General features: G+C 39.7%; 1 protein-coding gene across 2 annotated transcripts in view; it reads right to left on the bottom strand.

The window, feature by feature from the left end:
* cbfb (core-binding factor subunit beta) overlaps positions 1–18,276 on the bottom strand; it is an 87,119-nt gene that overhangs the window by 10,256 nt on the left and 58,587 nt on the right. The gene's annotated exons all lie outside the window — the stretch shown is intronic.

The following is an 18,276-nucleotide window of genomic DNA, read 5'->3' as shown; positions in this document are numbered from 1 at the left end:
CCTCCTCCATCCTATCAGCCTGTATCACGCACTCCTCCTCAAAAACATGGCCCCTCTCCTTAGTGAGCACTGAAGAAAAGTATTCATTCAACGCCTCACCTATCTCTTCTGACTCCATGCACAAGTTCCCACTACTATCCTTGACTGGCCCTAATCTCACCCTGGTCATTCTTTTATTTCTCACGTAAAAGAGTAAAAAGCCTTGGGGTTTTCTTTTATCCGACCCAAGGACTTCTCATGCTCCCTCCTAGCTCTCCTAAGCCCTTTCTTTAACTCATTCCTAGTTACTTAGTAACACTCAAGCGACCCAACTGAAGCTTGTTTTTTCATCCTTATACTTCCTTTTTCCTCATGACAAGACATTCAACCTCCTTTGTGAACCATGGATCCCTCATTTGGCCATTTCCTCTCTGCCTGCCAGGGACATACCTATCAAGGACACGCAGTATTTATTCCTTGAGAAAGCTCCACTTTCCATTTGTGCCCATACGTGACAGTTTCTGTTCCCATTTTATGCTCCATAGTTCTTGCCTAATTGCATCATAATTACCCCTGCCCCAATTATAAACCTTGCCCTGTTGTGTGTCCCTATCCCTCTCCATTGCAATAATAAAGGACACTGAACTGTGGTCACTATCTCCAAAGTGCTCTCCCACAAACAAATCTAACACTTGGCCCGGTTCAGTACCCAGTACCAAGTCCAGTGTGGCCCCACCTCTTGTCGGCTTATCCACAAATTGTGTCAGGAAACTCTCCTGCGCACACTTACAAGAAGTGTCCCATCTGAACTATTCGACCTATAAAGGTTCCAATCAATATTTGGAAAGTTAAAATCACCCATGATAACTACCCTGTGACCTCCACACCTATCCATAATCTGCTTTGCCATTTCCTCCTCCACATCTCTATTACTATTTGGGGGCCTACAGAAAACTCCTAACATCGTGACCAATCCTTTCCTATTTCTAACTTCAGCCATATTACCTCAGTAGGCAGATCACCCTCGAAATGCCTTTCAGCAGCCGTTAAACTATCCTTGATTAACAATGCTACTCCTCCACCTCTTATCGCCTTCCCTACTCTTACTGAAACATCTATACCCCGGAACTGCCAACAACCATTCTTGTCCCTATTCTAACCATGTCTCCGTAATGGCCACAACATCATAGTCCCAAGTACCAATTCACGCTCCAAGTTCATCTACCTTATTCCTGATACTCCTTGCATTCAAGTGGGTACACATCAATCAACCATCCTGCCTGCCTGTACACTCCTGCAACCTTGGTACCTTCCTCAGTACCCCGCGATCCTCAACAGGAGGATGTTAAGATTTAATTTTGCTGATAATGTTCTTGCAAAGCATCTTTGGATACTTTACTGAATTAAAGATGCCATTTAAAATTGTTGTTTCTACTGGTGGGCAAAACAAAATCATGTATTGTGTGAAGTAATTAATATACTTAAATGCTGCTTTTATCCCATAGTCTCTGGAATTGCACAGTCCTGAGCATCTTTCTCCAAAAACATCAGATGGACCTTCTGATTTGAAAAGGAAGCAAGAAATTCTTTCCAAAAAAGACACATACAAAATAAATGTCAAATTTCACATTAAGTTCAACAAAGACTGCTAAATATATATTTGAACCAACACCATAAGATATTCCCATTTGAACTGAATGATTTTGCCTTTTTTGGATACTTAGTTTGATTGATTTTTATGCAATTCAAGAATTCACCAGAATTCTATTTTGGAAAAATAGGCTCCTGATCCACTAATAACTTCCCTTTCTGATTAGATGCCCAATATCCTGTCACACCACTATTGTCTACCTTGAACCATGTCACTTTGATAGGCCATACTCTTTCAGGTCAAATACTGAGAACCAAGCAGTTTCTTGAATTACCATATTTATTTGTTTAAAGTAACATTTTATTCCAGTCCTCTAAATTAACTCACTCTATGTCATAGCATATAAGCCAGCATGCCATTAAATCTATCATCCCATTCATTTAAGAAAAGTACGGCGGATGAAAGTAATTTTATTTGGCAGTGTTGGCATAAGCAAATGATTGGTTAAAATAAAACTAGTCTTTATGCCAGACAAATTCTCTCTGGGAGCCTGACAAGTGAATGTCTGCGATGCAGTCACTATGTTCACATCCACAGATGTCTGGATTAGCATGAATGATATGCACCATTACTTCAACCAATTTCTGGCATAAGTCAGGCCTAAATTCAAAAGCTTTATCAATAATGGATAGAATTGCAATGCAGCTAAATTTTAACACTTTTGTTTTATATTGATATCGCTCGTGGATCCTGAAAATATTACTCTGCCCTTAATGATACTGGCCTGGGTTTTAGCTTGTTCCGTGCTGTGGGTTTTTACAGGGCACCTTTAATATTTTTTTCTGTTGGGATCCTTCCTGCAGGCAGTGCGATTAAGACGTCTTTTGGGCAGGTAGCCAGCTGCACAGGGTTGAAGCCATGAGGGCAGGAAATTTAGGGAGAGGAAGAGAGATTGTGGTTTTGAAAAGAAAACATGGGTTGTGGCTGTCACTAGCCAGGCCAGCAGTTATTGCTCACCTCAACTGCTTTTGACAAGGTGATGATGAGCCACCTTCCTGAGTCAACGCAGTCCATGTGGTGTGGATATACCCAAAGGACTGTTAGGAAGGGAATTCCAGGATTTTGGTCTAGCCTTGAGGAATGTATTATAGCTCCAAGTCAGGATGGTGTGTCCTTGAGGTGAACTTACAAGTGGTGGTGTCCCCATGCATCTGCTGTCTTGTCCTTCTAGGTGATAGAGGTCATGGGTTTGGAGGGTGTTTATAAAGAAGCCTTGGTGAATTGCACTGTATCGTGGACCTGGTACTGGTACCACCGTGCATTAGTTTGTGGGGGGGGGGGGGGGGGGACAGGAGAGAGAGAAGAGAATTCAGCAATAGTAACAACACAATTTCAGCTCAGGGCTGGGGGGTTATTAGATTATCCTGTTTGAGATGGTCATTGCCTGGCACTTGCATAGTGTGAATGTTTCTTGCCCAAGTTTCAACATTCAGATCAATAGACATGAACTGCTTCAGTATCTGAGTCTTCACAAACAGTACTGGATGTTGTGCAATCATGAACATCCTCACTCCTGACCTTATTAAAGGAAGGAAAGTTACTGATGAAACAGCTAAAGATGGTTGGGCCTAGGACACGCCCCTGTGAAAGCCCTGCAGTTGAGATGATTGACCTCCAACAACCAAAACCATCTTACTGTGTGCCAGCTATGACTTCATCCAACCAATGGAAAGTTTTCCCCTTTTCTCATTTACTCCAGTTTTGCTCAGGCTCCTTTATACCACACTTGATCAAATGCTGCCTTGACATCAAGGGCAGTCATTTTCACCTCACAGGTTCAGCTCTTCAGTCCATGTTTGGATCAGGAGCTGAATGGTCCAAGCTGAACCCAAACTTAGCACCAGTGAGCAGGTTATTGGTGAGCAAGTGCCACTTAATAGTTCTGTTGATGACCCCATTCATCACTTTCTGACAATTGAGAACATACTGATAGGTATTAATTGGCAGGGTTGGATTTGTTCTGATGTTTGCGGACAAGACATACCTGAACAATTTTCCACATTGCCAGGTAGATGCTAATGTTGTAGTTGTACTGAAACAGTTTGGATAGAGGTGCAGCTAGTTCTGGAGCACAACTCTTCAGTTCCATTGCTGGAATGTTGCCAAGACACACAGCCTTTGCAGCATTCAGTGCCTTCAGCTGTTAATTGGGTCCACATAATTGCAATAATGATCAGGAGGAACAGACATTTCCACGAGCTGGTTAACTGGGCAGATTGTTGTGCCTTGGAAAAACCATTACTTTACCTCCTGGCCCACAAGCAGTGCTGTCAAGGCATTTACTTAAGGATTCAGCCTTCAGTTCTGGAGTTTCTCCAAGGCCTGGGAAACCAGGCAAAAATAATTTGCAAATGATGTTTGGTGAACTGGAGGCAGGTCACCCAATTTTAATATTTAAAAAGACCAACCTACTTACCATGGGTGAACTGGTCATCTGCCCCTCAATCAGTCCCAATTAAAACTAGAAACGGTTGAGTTTAAGAGACCTTGGGTTCCCATTTCAGATTTTTTTACAATTTAACCTTGGACACAATCTTAAAGCACTTCATTCCCCCAACCTTTGGGAATTACCAGCTACTAAGTCAATTGAAATGCTATAATGTATCCTTCGTGCATCTGATACCATTTTAGGAGGTATGCCACGAGCAACGTTTAGTAATTTTATTTATGCTCACATTGGAATTTATCTGATTCCTAGTTCTCAACAGGTTTTTATCTGAATGCATGGACCAAAAGGAGACTATTATGTTCGTTCAAGTTATGCACTGACATTCCTTCCTCCACAGAGCTACGTTTTTGAGATGTTGTATTGATATTTCCTCAGGTTTAATCCCTTTAGCCATTCCCAAAATCTGGAATGCACCTTTCCCTAGTAACCAATAACTAGGCAAATGATACTGCAACCTAAAGATTACAAGAAACCTGTTATTTAGACATTGACAACTAGTATTGCTACTAGTGCTGGCTGGTGATTTTTTTTTCTTTAAGCTTCATATGGCAGACTGGATAAACACCACCAACTGGAGACAAAGGCTTTCAGCCAATACATATTTTTACATGAAGGTTTCCTGCTAAAGATACAAAAGTGATATTGTTTGAAGGCTCTGCAGCCTTTTGGCAATTGACTATGAAGTCCTTAACAATTTTTAATTTTTTTTTACTCCATTCTAAAAATTACTAAGCGAATCTGAAGAATGGACAGGACAGGCCAATCCATCTCCTTGCTTGCTTCAAAAACCAATCAAATCGAATCCAATTCATGGTCCCCATAAAAGACATACAAGATCCAAGATATCAAGAAAAGGCACTGCACATGGTTTTGGGCTCCAGGTGATGCCTGATCTTAGCCAAAAGACTGAGAGGCAAGCTGCTATTATCATATGCAAGATCAAGTCTCTTTCAAGTGAGATGCCAATTGCATTTCATTCCAGGCAATTAATACCTAGCTCCCTTTTCCAAGGACTGAAATAGCTGTCAATATCACTAATTCCAGATTCAGGACCTTATCTTTTGATGTGTAACTGACTTTTTATTTGTCACCAAACATTGACAAGAACAACACTTTAAACAGCAAAATGCTGCAATGAAACAAGATACGGACAGTGAAAAAGGTTTTCTCGGATTGCAATGGGATCTTGTTCAATTGGGCCAGTGGGCTGATGAATGGCAGATGGAGTTTAATTTAGATCAACGTGAGGTGATTCATTTTGGTAAACTGAACCACCCAGGACTTACCCAGCTCATGGAAAGGCACTGGTGAGAATTCTAGAACAAAGATCTAGGGGTACAGGTTCTTAGCTCCTTGAAAGTGGAGTCATAGGTGTACAGGGTGGTGAAGGCAGCATTTGGCATGCTTGGTCTCATTGGTCAGAACATTGTATACAGGAGTTGGAATGTCTTGTTGAAGTTGTACAAGACATTGATAAGACCAAACTTGAAATACTGTGTACAGTTCTGGTACACTGTTGTAGAAAGGATATTATTAAACTAGGAAGAGTGCAGGAAAAGATTTACTAGGATGTTACCAGGACTTGATAGTTTGAGTTGAGTTATGAGGACAGGCTGTATAGACACTTCTTTCCCTGGAGCGTACGTGGTTTAGGATGATCTTATAATGATCTATTAAATAATAAGGGACGTAGATCAGCACCATCTTTTCCCATGGGACAGTCTAAAATTAGAGCGCATAGGTTTAAGGTGAGAGGGGAGAAATACAAAAAGGGTCCAGGGGGCAATCCCCCCCACCCCACCACACAGAGTGGTATCTGGAACGAACTGCTAGAGGTAGTAGTAGTGGCGGTTACAATTTTGTCTTTTAAAAAGCATTTAGACGGTTACATGGGTAAGATTGGTATAGAGGGGAATATGGGCCAAACGTGGGCAATTGGCACTGGCTTAATGATTAAAAACTGGACAGTATGGACAAGTTGAGCTGAAGGGCCTGTTTCCAGGTTGTCAACCTTTATAACTCTATTTGGGATAATGAACTAATTAACTCATTCAAACCATCATTATGATAAACCAAAACGAAATAGATCCATGAGCATATATCTGTTGAGTTTCTGCTCAGCAGGAACTGCAAAAGATACTTTTTATTCTAGCAACATAAGAGTCCAGTTTGGGCAAAGTGATCCAAATGCCAAAATGTCTGTGTCCTTTAGTATGTACTTCAGCTAATACATGATTTGCTCTCCTTTTGCAAAACAGGAGATATCTTAATCATACAGACAATCCGATGCCACTGCAATAGCAGAAGTCACTTCCCTCAAGTCTAGAACCTGGCAGCAGGCAAAGTTCAGTTACAAGTAGGTACGTCACTGCAATTTCAGTCAGTCCTCTTAACTTTTGTTTGACTCCAAGTAGCCATCCATGCTTGTTACACAACCACAGCAGTCATAACATCTCACCATTCAAACCCAGGGCCTCCCAACTGAAGAATACACTGCTCTGGATGCCTGTATGCAATGCTGAGACGCAGCATAGCTTATTTATATATCTGATACAACTGATAGCTAGTCTAAAGTGGATATTCAACTTCAGTTTCACTATTCACTCCAATAAGCAGACCTCTCATCCTCTACAATCTGAAGATTGTCTTCCTAGCTGCCAAATGTCCAGATAAGCTGCAATGCGACCTGCAGATTCTTACAAAATTCCTCATTTATGTAGCTAATATAGTTTGGCTAGCTCCTAATTGTTGCAACAAATAAAAACCATCCCTGCATAAGGATGTAACCTATTGTAGGATTCAGTCATTGTTTTCCTCCTTGATTCAAAATGGACATACCAAATTACCCTATTTTGATTAACGTTTCTGATATTATTATAGATACCTTCTGTATCTCAGAGTTGGCGGTGATTTTCTTGAATGAGCTCACATCCTGTATTTGTTTCTAACTTTCCCCAGAAAGTGATACCACTCAGCCGGGATAAATTTTATTTTTACAGACAGGCCACAAGTACTTTATAAATATCTACAGCTGGGTTCAATAATATTTTCTTTTTATTTAAGAGCAATCAGCCTGTATTCTTTTGGACGTTCAAACATCCCACCAGCAATTCTTCACCCCCACACACATTCATTAAAGGCAACTGGGGTACTGCATGTTCTATCAATTCTCAACTGAATCAGTTTTGGTCTTGAATTCACAATGGCCCTAAGGATACATGTTTCCAGTTTCAGCAGAACTTACAATTAAGTGCATCAGTCCATACTTGAAACACCATATTGCATACAAATTAAAAAGGGAAAAACCACTTTGCATGAATAGGTTACATTTTAGTGTTAATTCTTTTATGGAAAGGAAAGCAGGTTTCTCCAAATACTAAACTGCTGTGCACTAATACCAATTTGTTGATTGCATGACTGTAAGAGGGTGGAACTTGCCATGTTGTATGAAAGTTACACCAGGTCGAGATGGGACAGGACTCACGAATCAGCTGATCTTGCTTGTTTTCATGAAGTCATACATCCCCAATGATCCAAATGCATAGAATATACTGACTATGTAGCTTAGTGAAAATAAGGGTAATGTGGTTGGATGAGTATACTGGCTAAATCATCACCAACTCCCTATCATTTAAAGACTTGATTGAAGTAAGTCAACTAGACTGGTCTATGTAAGGCAGCAAGTTTAAAATAATTATCAAAAACCATTTAAGACTACAAAGACTCAAGGCATTTATGTTGAACCTGATTTTTTTTTTGGAATCTGGAAATTTGAAACAGAACAAATGACGACAACAGAGGCATGTAGGATGTTTACCAAGATAATGGCAGAATATCTCTGTCCATCTTGCTTTACAGTTTCTATGAAGACGTATGCTGAATATATAGGTACAACTGTTGGTGTAAACACTGGATGATGCTAAAAGCAACACCACATGCTTACCTGGCAGGGGTAAGCCAGGGACCTGAGTTCGATTTCTGGCTTGGGTGACTGCATGGAGTTTCTCGGTCTTTTGCTAAGATCAAGTGTAGTATCAACATGCTGTACTTGGTTGAAGTCATTAAGTTACATTTCAGCTTCATTTGAAGCAATTTTTTAAAGCGGCATCTCGGCCTTTTGGCTAAGATGCAAATTAGATCAAGCCTTGGAGGAGGAGCTACACCTACTGCAATCAGCTTGGATCATGTAGATCAAGCCCAAGACAAGAGGTCAAGCCCTGTCTTGTCAGCTTGGATCGGGAATGTCCCAACTTGTTGGGACTTTGAATTGGACTTGATTTGACTTGATTGGATTGGAATAAAGTGAACAAAAGAAAAGTATCCCTATGGTGCTGCAGGGTTTCAAATCATAAGACAGTGATGTTACCCAGCAGACTCTGAAAACTGTTTCACTTTCATTTAGATACTCCCAATGCACACAGCTTTAAATAATATATTGTTTAGAAACATTTACCCCAAATGTCAAAAGCACAGGTTAACATGCTTTTACATGAAGTCACGATTTTCATTAAATTTTTTTTTGCTGTCCATCTACATTTTTGTTCTCATCCTTACATGCCCGAGTGTATTCATTCTGACCACACACAAAAAAAAATGAGCTCCATAATTTTCTGTAGTAACCCCAACTTTACAATAACTTAATGGTCAACGTGAGCTACAATTTCAACAATGTCTCATACAGGTACGCACTTAGAATATACTACAAATCAGATTTCATTTTAGAAATTCATCAATTAATGCATTCATGAGCTACAATAAACCAGAGTGATCACAAAGCAGTAAACAGCAGATCTATTATAATGAGCTGAGTGGGAAGAGAATGGGAGTAGCTCTCAAGGATTAAGAAGAATGTGAAATCTTAAGAGTCATACAATCCTTACATGCTGAAGGAAACCATTCGACCCGTCAAGCCTACAGCAACAGTCCCACCCAGGCCCATTCCCTGCAACCCCATGTATTTATTTACCCTGCTAATCCCCTGACACTAAGGGGCAGTTTAACATGGCCAATCCATCTAACCAGCACGTCTTTTGGTCTGTGGGAGGAAACCGGAGCACCTGGAGGAAAGCCATGCAGGCAGAGGGAGAACACGCAGACTCCACACAGATTGTCACCCGTGGCAGGAATTGAACCCTGGTCCCTAGCACTGTGAGGCAGCAATGCTTACCACTGTGCCACCATGCTATCCTTGCGTGTCTGCGTGGGTTTCCTCCCACGGTTCAAAAGACTCACAGGGCGCACCGGCCGTGCTAAATTCTCCCTCAGTGTACCCAAACAGGAGCCGGGGTGCAGCGACTAGGGAATTTTCACAGTAACTTCATTGCAGTGTTAATATAAGCCTACTTGTGACTAATAAACGAACTTTAACTTTATAACATTGAGACACTCAATGCTGTCACAAGTCTAGGAATTGGATTCAGTTTCATAGCCAGATTCTTGCAGTTAATAGATATGATTCAGCTTAGAGATAAGTTGCTAGTGTTGCCCTCAAGAGGTGGCTCCGAGTTTGTGGAAACCTTGGAAGTTAAAATTTCATTTGGTAGGTTGTTAGTCTCCCCCCAGCCCCTGCCATCCCCTTATTTACCCTACTAACCCCCTGACACTAAGGGGCAATTTAGCATGACCAATCACCTAACCTACACATCTTTGGACAGTGGGAGGAAACCGGAGCACCCAGCAGAAACCACACAGACACAAGGAGAACCCCAAATTGCAATCCATCTTTAAAAAATTTTTAAAAACATTTTCAATTCCATTAGAATCATGATATTTCACCACATCTATTTTCAAGGTATGATTTCCTTTCCTATTCTTATTTTCATTTACAACTCCCTATTCTAACAGTGCATCTTTAGAATTATCAGAGATGCTTAATGCTAGCAGGCAATGCCAGGATTGAAAAAGTTTCCACAAGTCAATAACATACATCAGAACTGAGGCAACTATCACGTTCTGAAGAAACTTGCACAAGACAAATCATGGCTTTCAGAAACTCCAGATATATCAGACTATAAGCAATCAATTGGATTGGATATTCTACTGTGAAATTACAGTATTTCAAAATTCAATCTTTCTGAAAAACAAATGGACTGATTTGTCACATGCTTTTAATTGAAAGAAAAAACAACCACATTCCATCTGGGTCGCATTACTGCCTCACAGCGCCAATGACCTGGGTTCAATTCCCGGCTTGGGTCACTGTGTGGAGATTGCACATTCTCTGTGTCTGCGTGGATTTCCTCCCACTGTCCAAAGATGTGTAGGTTAGGTTGATTGGCCATGCTAAATTGCCCCTTAGTGTCAGGGGATTAGTAGGGTAAATAAGTAGGGTTATGGGGATAGGACCTGGCTGGGATTGTGGTTGGTGCAGACTTAAAGGGCCAAATGGCCTCCTCCTGCACTGTAGGGATTCTATTCGATGATTTATTCTCTGGATGTTTGTAATTCTACAGACTAGTAAAACAGTAAATGCCACTGAAAATAATAAAGATGTACCACACATCAACAAAATGTTCTAACCAGACGTTCAGAGGTTTTGATGATAATCCAACAATTTAAACATCACTGAACTGTGCAAAATGTGTAAAAAAATTGATGTTTGAATCACAACTCAAACCCGCTGCTTATTACAAGCCACTCCGATCAGGGCTTTCAGATTGACGAAGCTGACAAGATACACATTTGAAAGAAAAGTCAATACTAAGCAAAATTTCCCCTTTTTAATCTGGGTAAAGAAACGTACCAAGATAGCAAACAGAAGCAACAAAACAATGCCAGATTTTTTTTCCCTTTGCAGGAAACAATCTTTGACCCTCTTTCAGTACAATTATATTATAAAATGTCTTTTTGTCTGACTAGTCCACGTTCAAACGACCCAATTTACCGACCCCGAGTGCAACCCATTGTTCTGGTATTCCATTGCTTTACATTATTCCAACCTGACAATTACATATATGCTTTAACTTTAAATTTGCTTATTTTTAAACAATGAGTGAGGAAAGAAAAAAAATTGCATTAAGTGTATATATTTATGGGGCAGCATGGTGGCACAGTGGTTAGCACCTGACCAGGGACCCGGATTCAATTCCAACTGTGGGTGACTGTGTAGAGTTTTCATATTCTCCTTTTGCCTGTATGGGTTTCTTCCGATTGCTCTGCTTTCCCCCCACACTTCAAAACATGTGCAGGTTAGGTTGATTGGCCATGCTAAATTGACCCTTAGTGTCAGAGGATTAGCAAGCTAAATATGTGGGGTTACAGAGATAGTGAAATGGGTAGGATTGTTGCTGGTGTAGACTCAATGGGCCAAATGGCATCCTTCTGCACTCAATGGATTCTATATTAGTTTCCAAATACTACGTTCTATAGAATAAGACACAATTTATTGAAACTGGTCATTTAAAATTAATTATGTGTTGGCAGATATAATTTGAATTACTGATTTAATCAATTTGCACTTTAATCAATTTTCACAACTATTTTAAGGATATGCCAATGAATACAATTGGTGACTGGTAGTTAACTGGGATGTTTGTGACTAATGTATGAATTAACAGCAAACCTGCTTTTTTGAAAGTTGCCCTTTTTGCTCAAGACATGCCTATCACAATCTGTTAAATTCTTGTATTCTTGTCAATGAATAAAAAGGGCCTATAAAATGACAGATGGCTAAACCCTATCGTTCAGTTCCAATTTAAAAAAAAGTCGTCCAATAACTCAGTGGCTAAATGAACTATACTGAAACACAAAGACCAGAAAGATCTGAATCTTTAACTTTCAGTCAATGCAATCTCAATCAACCAAATTAGAAACAGGTATTATTTTGGAATGTGTAAGAGGAATGTATGATAATTTATCCTGGGCAATATCAGGCATGAAAGAAAGTATTTAAAACCTTAATTCAGATTTTAACGCCTGCTCACTGGTTGCTCTGCTGGAAAGACTATATGGATGAAGGTGAGACATGGATTTGATGTTATCCCCAATCATGAGAATAGTCGTTGCTCAGATGCACAAAAGAAGTCTCAAGCCCGACATCAAAAGCTATGGAATTGGATACCCGGAAAAAGAAAAATCACTATTTTCAAGTATTCAGAACCTCAACTTCACATCCATTTTTATATTTGTGTTGTGAGCATGGTACTTTCCCCATCACACTCCAAAATGTTAAGTGGGACAGATTAAACATAGATCATCTTAAAAACAGGGTTTCAGAAGCTGCAGAATTACATTCTACCACAATCTGTTATCACTGGACCAACCATTGCTCAATAGCATTCAAGAATATACAGAACGCATCTTCTGACTAGCTCTAGAAACCTCAGCACGCCTGAAAACAATGTCAATCTGGTGAAGCTACAACACAAGACTACATACATACTATACAGTAAAAGCAACAGGCTATTAATAATGCAGAGTGACCCTACAACTAACTAACTGAGTCAAAGCTGTGCAACCACAAGGGAAGTATAGGTGACAGACAGCTCCTTGAATTTCCCCTGGTTCTGTCCTAAATGGGAGTCAGCTTAGGTGCAAAAAAAAGCTAAGTGTTTGCAACCATATTTAGTCAGAAGTATAGAGTAGATGATTCATCCCAGCCACGATCCCTACACCTGATTCACTCCAAGCAAAATCAAGAATAGTCAAGTGTACCGGATGCAGCTAACACTATGGCCCCAAAAATATTTCAGCTGTCATCCTCAAGAACGTTGTGCCACAGCTAACCATGCTGTTCCAACGCAGCTACAACACTGACAAAATGTAATTTGGAAAACTGCCCAAATATGTTCTATTCACAAACAAAAGACATTAACTACCAATAGTAAAATACTGGAAATAGGTACTATTTATGAAGAGACACAGACGTAATGTTTCAGGTCAATTACACTACAGATGTTGCTTGAGCTGAATATTTCAAGTATTTTATTTTATTTCAGCTTTTCAACACCTTGTCAGGGAATCACGATTGCATGAAAAATCAAGGAAATCCAGTAATTGGGAATGTGTTCTGCTGCTAATGTTTCTTAAAACTATTTAAAAATGGAAACTGTGTACCGGTAGAGACAGTTTGGCTAGGATGATGGAACTTTTGAATGTTGAGAAGCCTAACAATCCTGCAAACAGATGCTAAGGTGTGGGTTTCAATTGAGAATAGAATGTCAATGGTTTGAGTAAAGGATGTTAGAATTTTAAAACGAGATGAGGTTTGAACTTTACACGTACATTCTAAAAAGTAGAATCCAAAATGTTTGAACATCCAGTTGTTCTGCCCTACATCAGAAACAGTCCCAAAAGACACAAGTGTCTGGTGTAGTAGCTATTAATGGATTTTGCCTACAGTTTGTAAAAGCCTATAGGATGTTGTTTGGGGAGAATTAGCTGAAATTAGGGAAATAAAGAGACTTGGATCAGTGTAAATTTAGGGATACTGTGTACAGTCATTGAGACAGTTAACCACTTTCTAGTGGACTTCGTTCTGTATTTCATTATTTTGTTTAAGATCAAAGGTGTCTGGGACATTCTTTCCTTGCTCTCACTCTTTCCTCACATTATACCAAATTTGAAAAATATTTGAGAGCAGGTTGGGGAGGTGGTGGCGCATTGGTATTGCCACTGGACGAGCAATCCAGAAATCAGGTTCAAATCCCATTTGTTAGCATTCAAACCACACTAGTGCCAGGTGTTACCTACGGGGGGGGGGGGGGGGGGGTTCATTTAAATAGCACCAATTTCTACTCTCACCGCCTGCCCACACACAAAAACGTTTCTGATACATTTCCCTCTACAAGCAGTGGCATATTTCCCAACCCCTTGGGTTTGGTACAATCCATTTTTCATTAATAATCCCATAACTGACTCAAGATCTTCCAGTAGTTACAACACTGGGATCTATCCAACAATGTGGAAATTTCCCACGTATGTCCTGTATACAAAAAGCAGGACAAATCCAACCCAGCCAATGATTGTCCAATCAGTCTCATCTCGATCATCAGTAAAGTGATGGAAGGGGTCACGACCTATATGTGATTCCAGAGTCACACCAATGTGGTAGACTCTCAACTACCCTCAGACAACTAAGGATGGGCAATAAATATATCCATGTCCCAAGAATGAATAAAAAAATTAGAATCCCACCATGGCAGATCATGAAATTTGAATTCAATAAAAGCACCTGGAATTAAAAATCTAGTAATGACCATGAAACCATTATCAACTGTTGTAAAAACTCATCTGCTTTACTAAGGCCCTTTAAGAAAGGAAAGCCATCATCTTTACCTGATTGATATTGCCTAAATGACTCAAGAACCACACGTGGTTGACTCTTAAAATGTCCTATGAAATGACTTAGCACCCACCCAATTTAAGGGTAATTAGGGATGGGCAATAAATGCTGGCCCAGCCAGCTAAACCCACATCATGAATGATTTTAAAAAGTTTCAATTTAATGAGTGGTTTCCAGTAATTTACTAATTAAAATTAGGTATTCTTGTATAACTAAAAATGGTCAAAAGTGAGGGACAGTAGAAATTCCAAGAGATTTACGTAAATCACTAAAATATGGCAATCAGGCACAAAAATAATCAAAAAGCTAATGGAATGTCTGACTTTATTATTAGAGGTCAAAAACTAAAGCTATACAAAGCTAAAGCTTTACAAAGCCCTGGTAAGACCACACGTGGAGGAGCGCTGTGTACAGCAGAGTGCCATGACATCATAGAAAGGATTATGATGAAGTAGTGGCGCACAGGTTCACCAGAATATTACAAAGTTTGAGGGTTAGATTATGAAACTATATAAACACTAGGCTTGTAATTGTCAGCATATGAGGTTAAGGGACGATTTGGTCAAAGGTTAGAATTTTGAAATAAATTAATAGGGTAGATAAATAGATTGCTTTTCCACATAACCCTAAAAAAAGTCGTTCAGGACAGAAGTTAGGAAACAATTCTTTAAACAAGGAGGTGGAGGAATGTGCCGTTCTTTCCTATAAAAAGAAAGCACTGGGTGATCAGTTAATTTTGGCGAACAAAAATCTATTGATTTTTAGATTTAATCCATAAAAGGATATGGAACCAAGCCAGATGGATAGAGTTAAGATATAGATTCACCATTAAATGCCAGAAAAGGCTCAAGATGCTGAATAGTCTACTTCTGTTCCCATGTTTCCAGTGCAGCAAGTCAATCTTCGCAGCAGCAGCTCTCAAACCCATAAACAAGTAGTACATGTACATCAAGTGCACAAGAACACTAAAACCTCCCAGTTCTACTCCAAGTCATACAGCACCTTGTCATTCCATTCTCATTCCTTCAGTCACTAGGTCAAAATTCTGCAACTCCTTATCCAACAGCACTGTGGAAGTACCTTCAATACAAACTGCACAGTTCAAGTAGTAACAACTTCAAGGGCATTTAGGAATAGACCATAAATGCTGGCCTTGCCACAAACACCCATATTCATGAAACGTGAAACAAATCTATTAAAATGCCAGTTTATCTTCCCCTCCTGACTAAATACAGTCCAGTTGTATCCAGGAAGATCAAACTAAGCAAAAAGATGCTTCAGCACAATCAACAACAGTAATGTAGAATACACCTGAGAGGGCGATATTGTCAGAGATCCGTTTTTCTGATAAAATCTTACACCAAAGTCGTATACAGTTGGTTCTGGTGGACTTCAAAAAGAACAAAGATATAAAGAGGTGAGATTTTTCTGGTATCCTAACCAGCATTTCTTCTTCAACCAACTCAAAAACAGGCTGAAGTGGTCATTTCTTTCTGTCACTCTTGGGGAATCTTGCCACGTTCAAACTAATTTTTGACAACTTCTTACATAGCAGCAATCAAAGTGCTCTTCAAAGTAATGCAATAAATAAAAAACATTTTGGTATGAGCAGTATAGTATAGAAACATAGAACAGTACAGCACAGTACAGGTCCTTCAGCTCTCAATGTTGTGCCGAGCTACGTCCAATCCCAAGGTCAAGCTATCCCCTCCCTACAATTCTGGAGTGCTCCACGTGCCTATCCAATAACCGCTTGAAAGTTCCCAAAGTGTCTGACTCCCCCATCACAGCAGGCAGTCTATTACATACCCCAACCACCCTGAGTGAAGAATCTATCTCAGACATCCTTCCTATATCTCCCACCATGAACTTTATAATTATGCCCCCTAGTAACAGCTACATCCACCTAAGGAAATAGTGTCTGCACGTCCACTCTGTCAATCCCCCTCATCATCTTATAAGCCTCTATTAAGTCACCTATAGATCCAGATATCCATAATTAATCTAGATATCCATAATTAAAAATCTGGCAAGATTTCCAGATCCATCAAATCATGGCTGCTAACTATCTCAATTTAACCCTCACCTCAAGTATTTAGCCCTTGAATCATACATGGTGCAATAATGGAAGACTTTTATGAACTAAAACTGATAAAACACAAAATATGCAACTGACAATATAAAGCACAATCAGCAAGCGAGTAAAGTCATTTTTGATTACAAGTGCTTCCAAGACATGAAAGAAAAGTTCTCCACCTACTCAAACATTCAGATTGTATTGATCCATTCGACTGGATACGCTTTACGCCAAGGGAGTAGCACAAAATTCAGATGCTGTTCAAGACATCTACAGAACCACATTGTGATTCTCAAGACCATTCAAAAAATACGCATGCCAGTTCGTAAGTTCTTGTGCATGCCTCACTGAATTAATCTTTTGAGCTGAGGCAGCATGTAAATAAGACAGGAGGGGGAAGATGCATATGCACTCAGAAATAGGGTGGAGGAGCCAAAAGAAGACAATAAGCAGCATCAGTATGTACACAAGAAAGACAGGGACATAAATGCAGATACAGCAGTTGCAAGAACTAGCAGAAGGCAAAGAATGCATGAGAGATTAATTACAGGAGGAAGGGGAAACCTGAGTGTTAGAATATTTTACATCAACAGCCCCCATGTATCTTGACTATGTAGTTTTTTTCAGACAGAAGAGGTAACACATACAAGCTGCACATTGCTGTGAAATCTGGCACTGAAATCTCTGTAGGAGGTGGTGGGTAGGATGGGTGGAGTAATGATAGTTATTTCTGTTTTACTGAAGGAAGGGACTGTAATCTGTTCTCTATTAGAGTAATTTCAAATAAGGAAACACTTGTTTTTTTTTTGCTTTAAACAGCTTTAAAAAACAGAGGAGTGTGTGTTCTGCCAGAAAAAGCAAAGCCACTGTATAATGCTGGATTGCTTATAGAGCACCCGATAGATCAAGCACAGCTGGGTTAGTTTAAAGTTTGTTTTAATATGCCTTAAATGTTGACATTCATCTTTATTTAAGAGATGGATCAGTTGCTATGTCATTTATGCACTGAGCAGCTCAACTGTCCCATCTAACTATGTGTTTATAAGACTGCAAAAGACTCCAGTTCAACAGGAGTTTGAGCGCCAAACCAAACATGCAAAGCACCAAAAGGAACAATAAGTACAGGTGAGCTGCTACTATGACAGCAGTACTGGAATTGGCTGGAGAGGTATTTTGCTTTACAATTCCAATTAGAAGAACCAATGTTATGAATTAAACCATACATTTTCATCACTCATTTAAAATCAAGCTGCAGCTTTAGATAGAACAAAGAACTTTGACCATGTGGCCCCTGGACTGGATTTAAGTCACTTACAAGTACAAGTTTGCAATACTTTTAATCCAATTATAACGGTGCTAATCCAAAAGAGAAAACCGATGATTACTAATCTAGGAATGCATTTTTTGCACCAGTAGAAAATGGAAATGATACACACTGGTGTAATAATGGAACATTCTGGAGGAGACAGATTAAAATTTGCTTCAAGATAAAAAGAATCTTATCCAGCCATAACTTGGGGATTCTTATAACGAACAGACTGGCTGTTACAATTTCTTATTAATACAAAAGCAAAGTACTCAAGATGCTGGAAATCAAATGAAAATACTAGAAAATGATTGGCAGGTCATCAACATCTGTGTCGAGAAAGTGTTAACATTTCAGGTTTCTGACTTTTCTTCAGAACTCCAAGCAGCTCTCTCCACAGATGCTTCCAAGCCTGCTGAGTATTTCCAGCATTTTCTGTTGTTTACACATTCGCAGAACTGATATTTTTCACTGTACAGTCACACAATGGTTATAGCACAGAAGACAGCCAGTTGGTTTGTCATGTCAATGC

The sequence above is a fragment of the Carcharhinus amblyrhynchos genome, chromosome 4 (genome assembly GCF_965287045.1).
Source record: "Carcharhinus amblyrhynchos chromosome 4, sCarAmb.v2.hapA, whole genome shotgun sequence".
NCBI classification, from domain to species: domain Eukaryota; kingdom Metazoa; phylum Chordata; class Chondrichthyes; order Carcharhiniformes; family Carcharhinidae; genus Carcharhinus; species Carcharhinus amblyrhynchos.
This window is presented reverse-complemented; position numbering and strand designations above follow the sequence as displayed.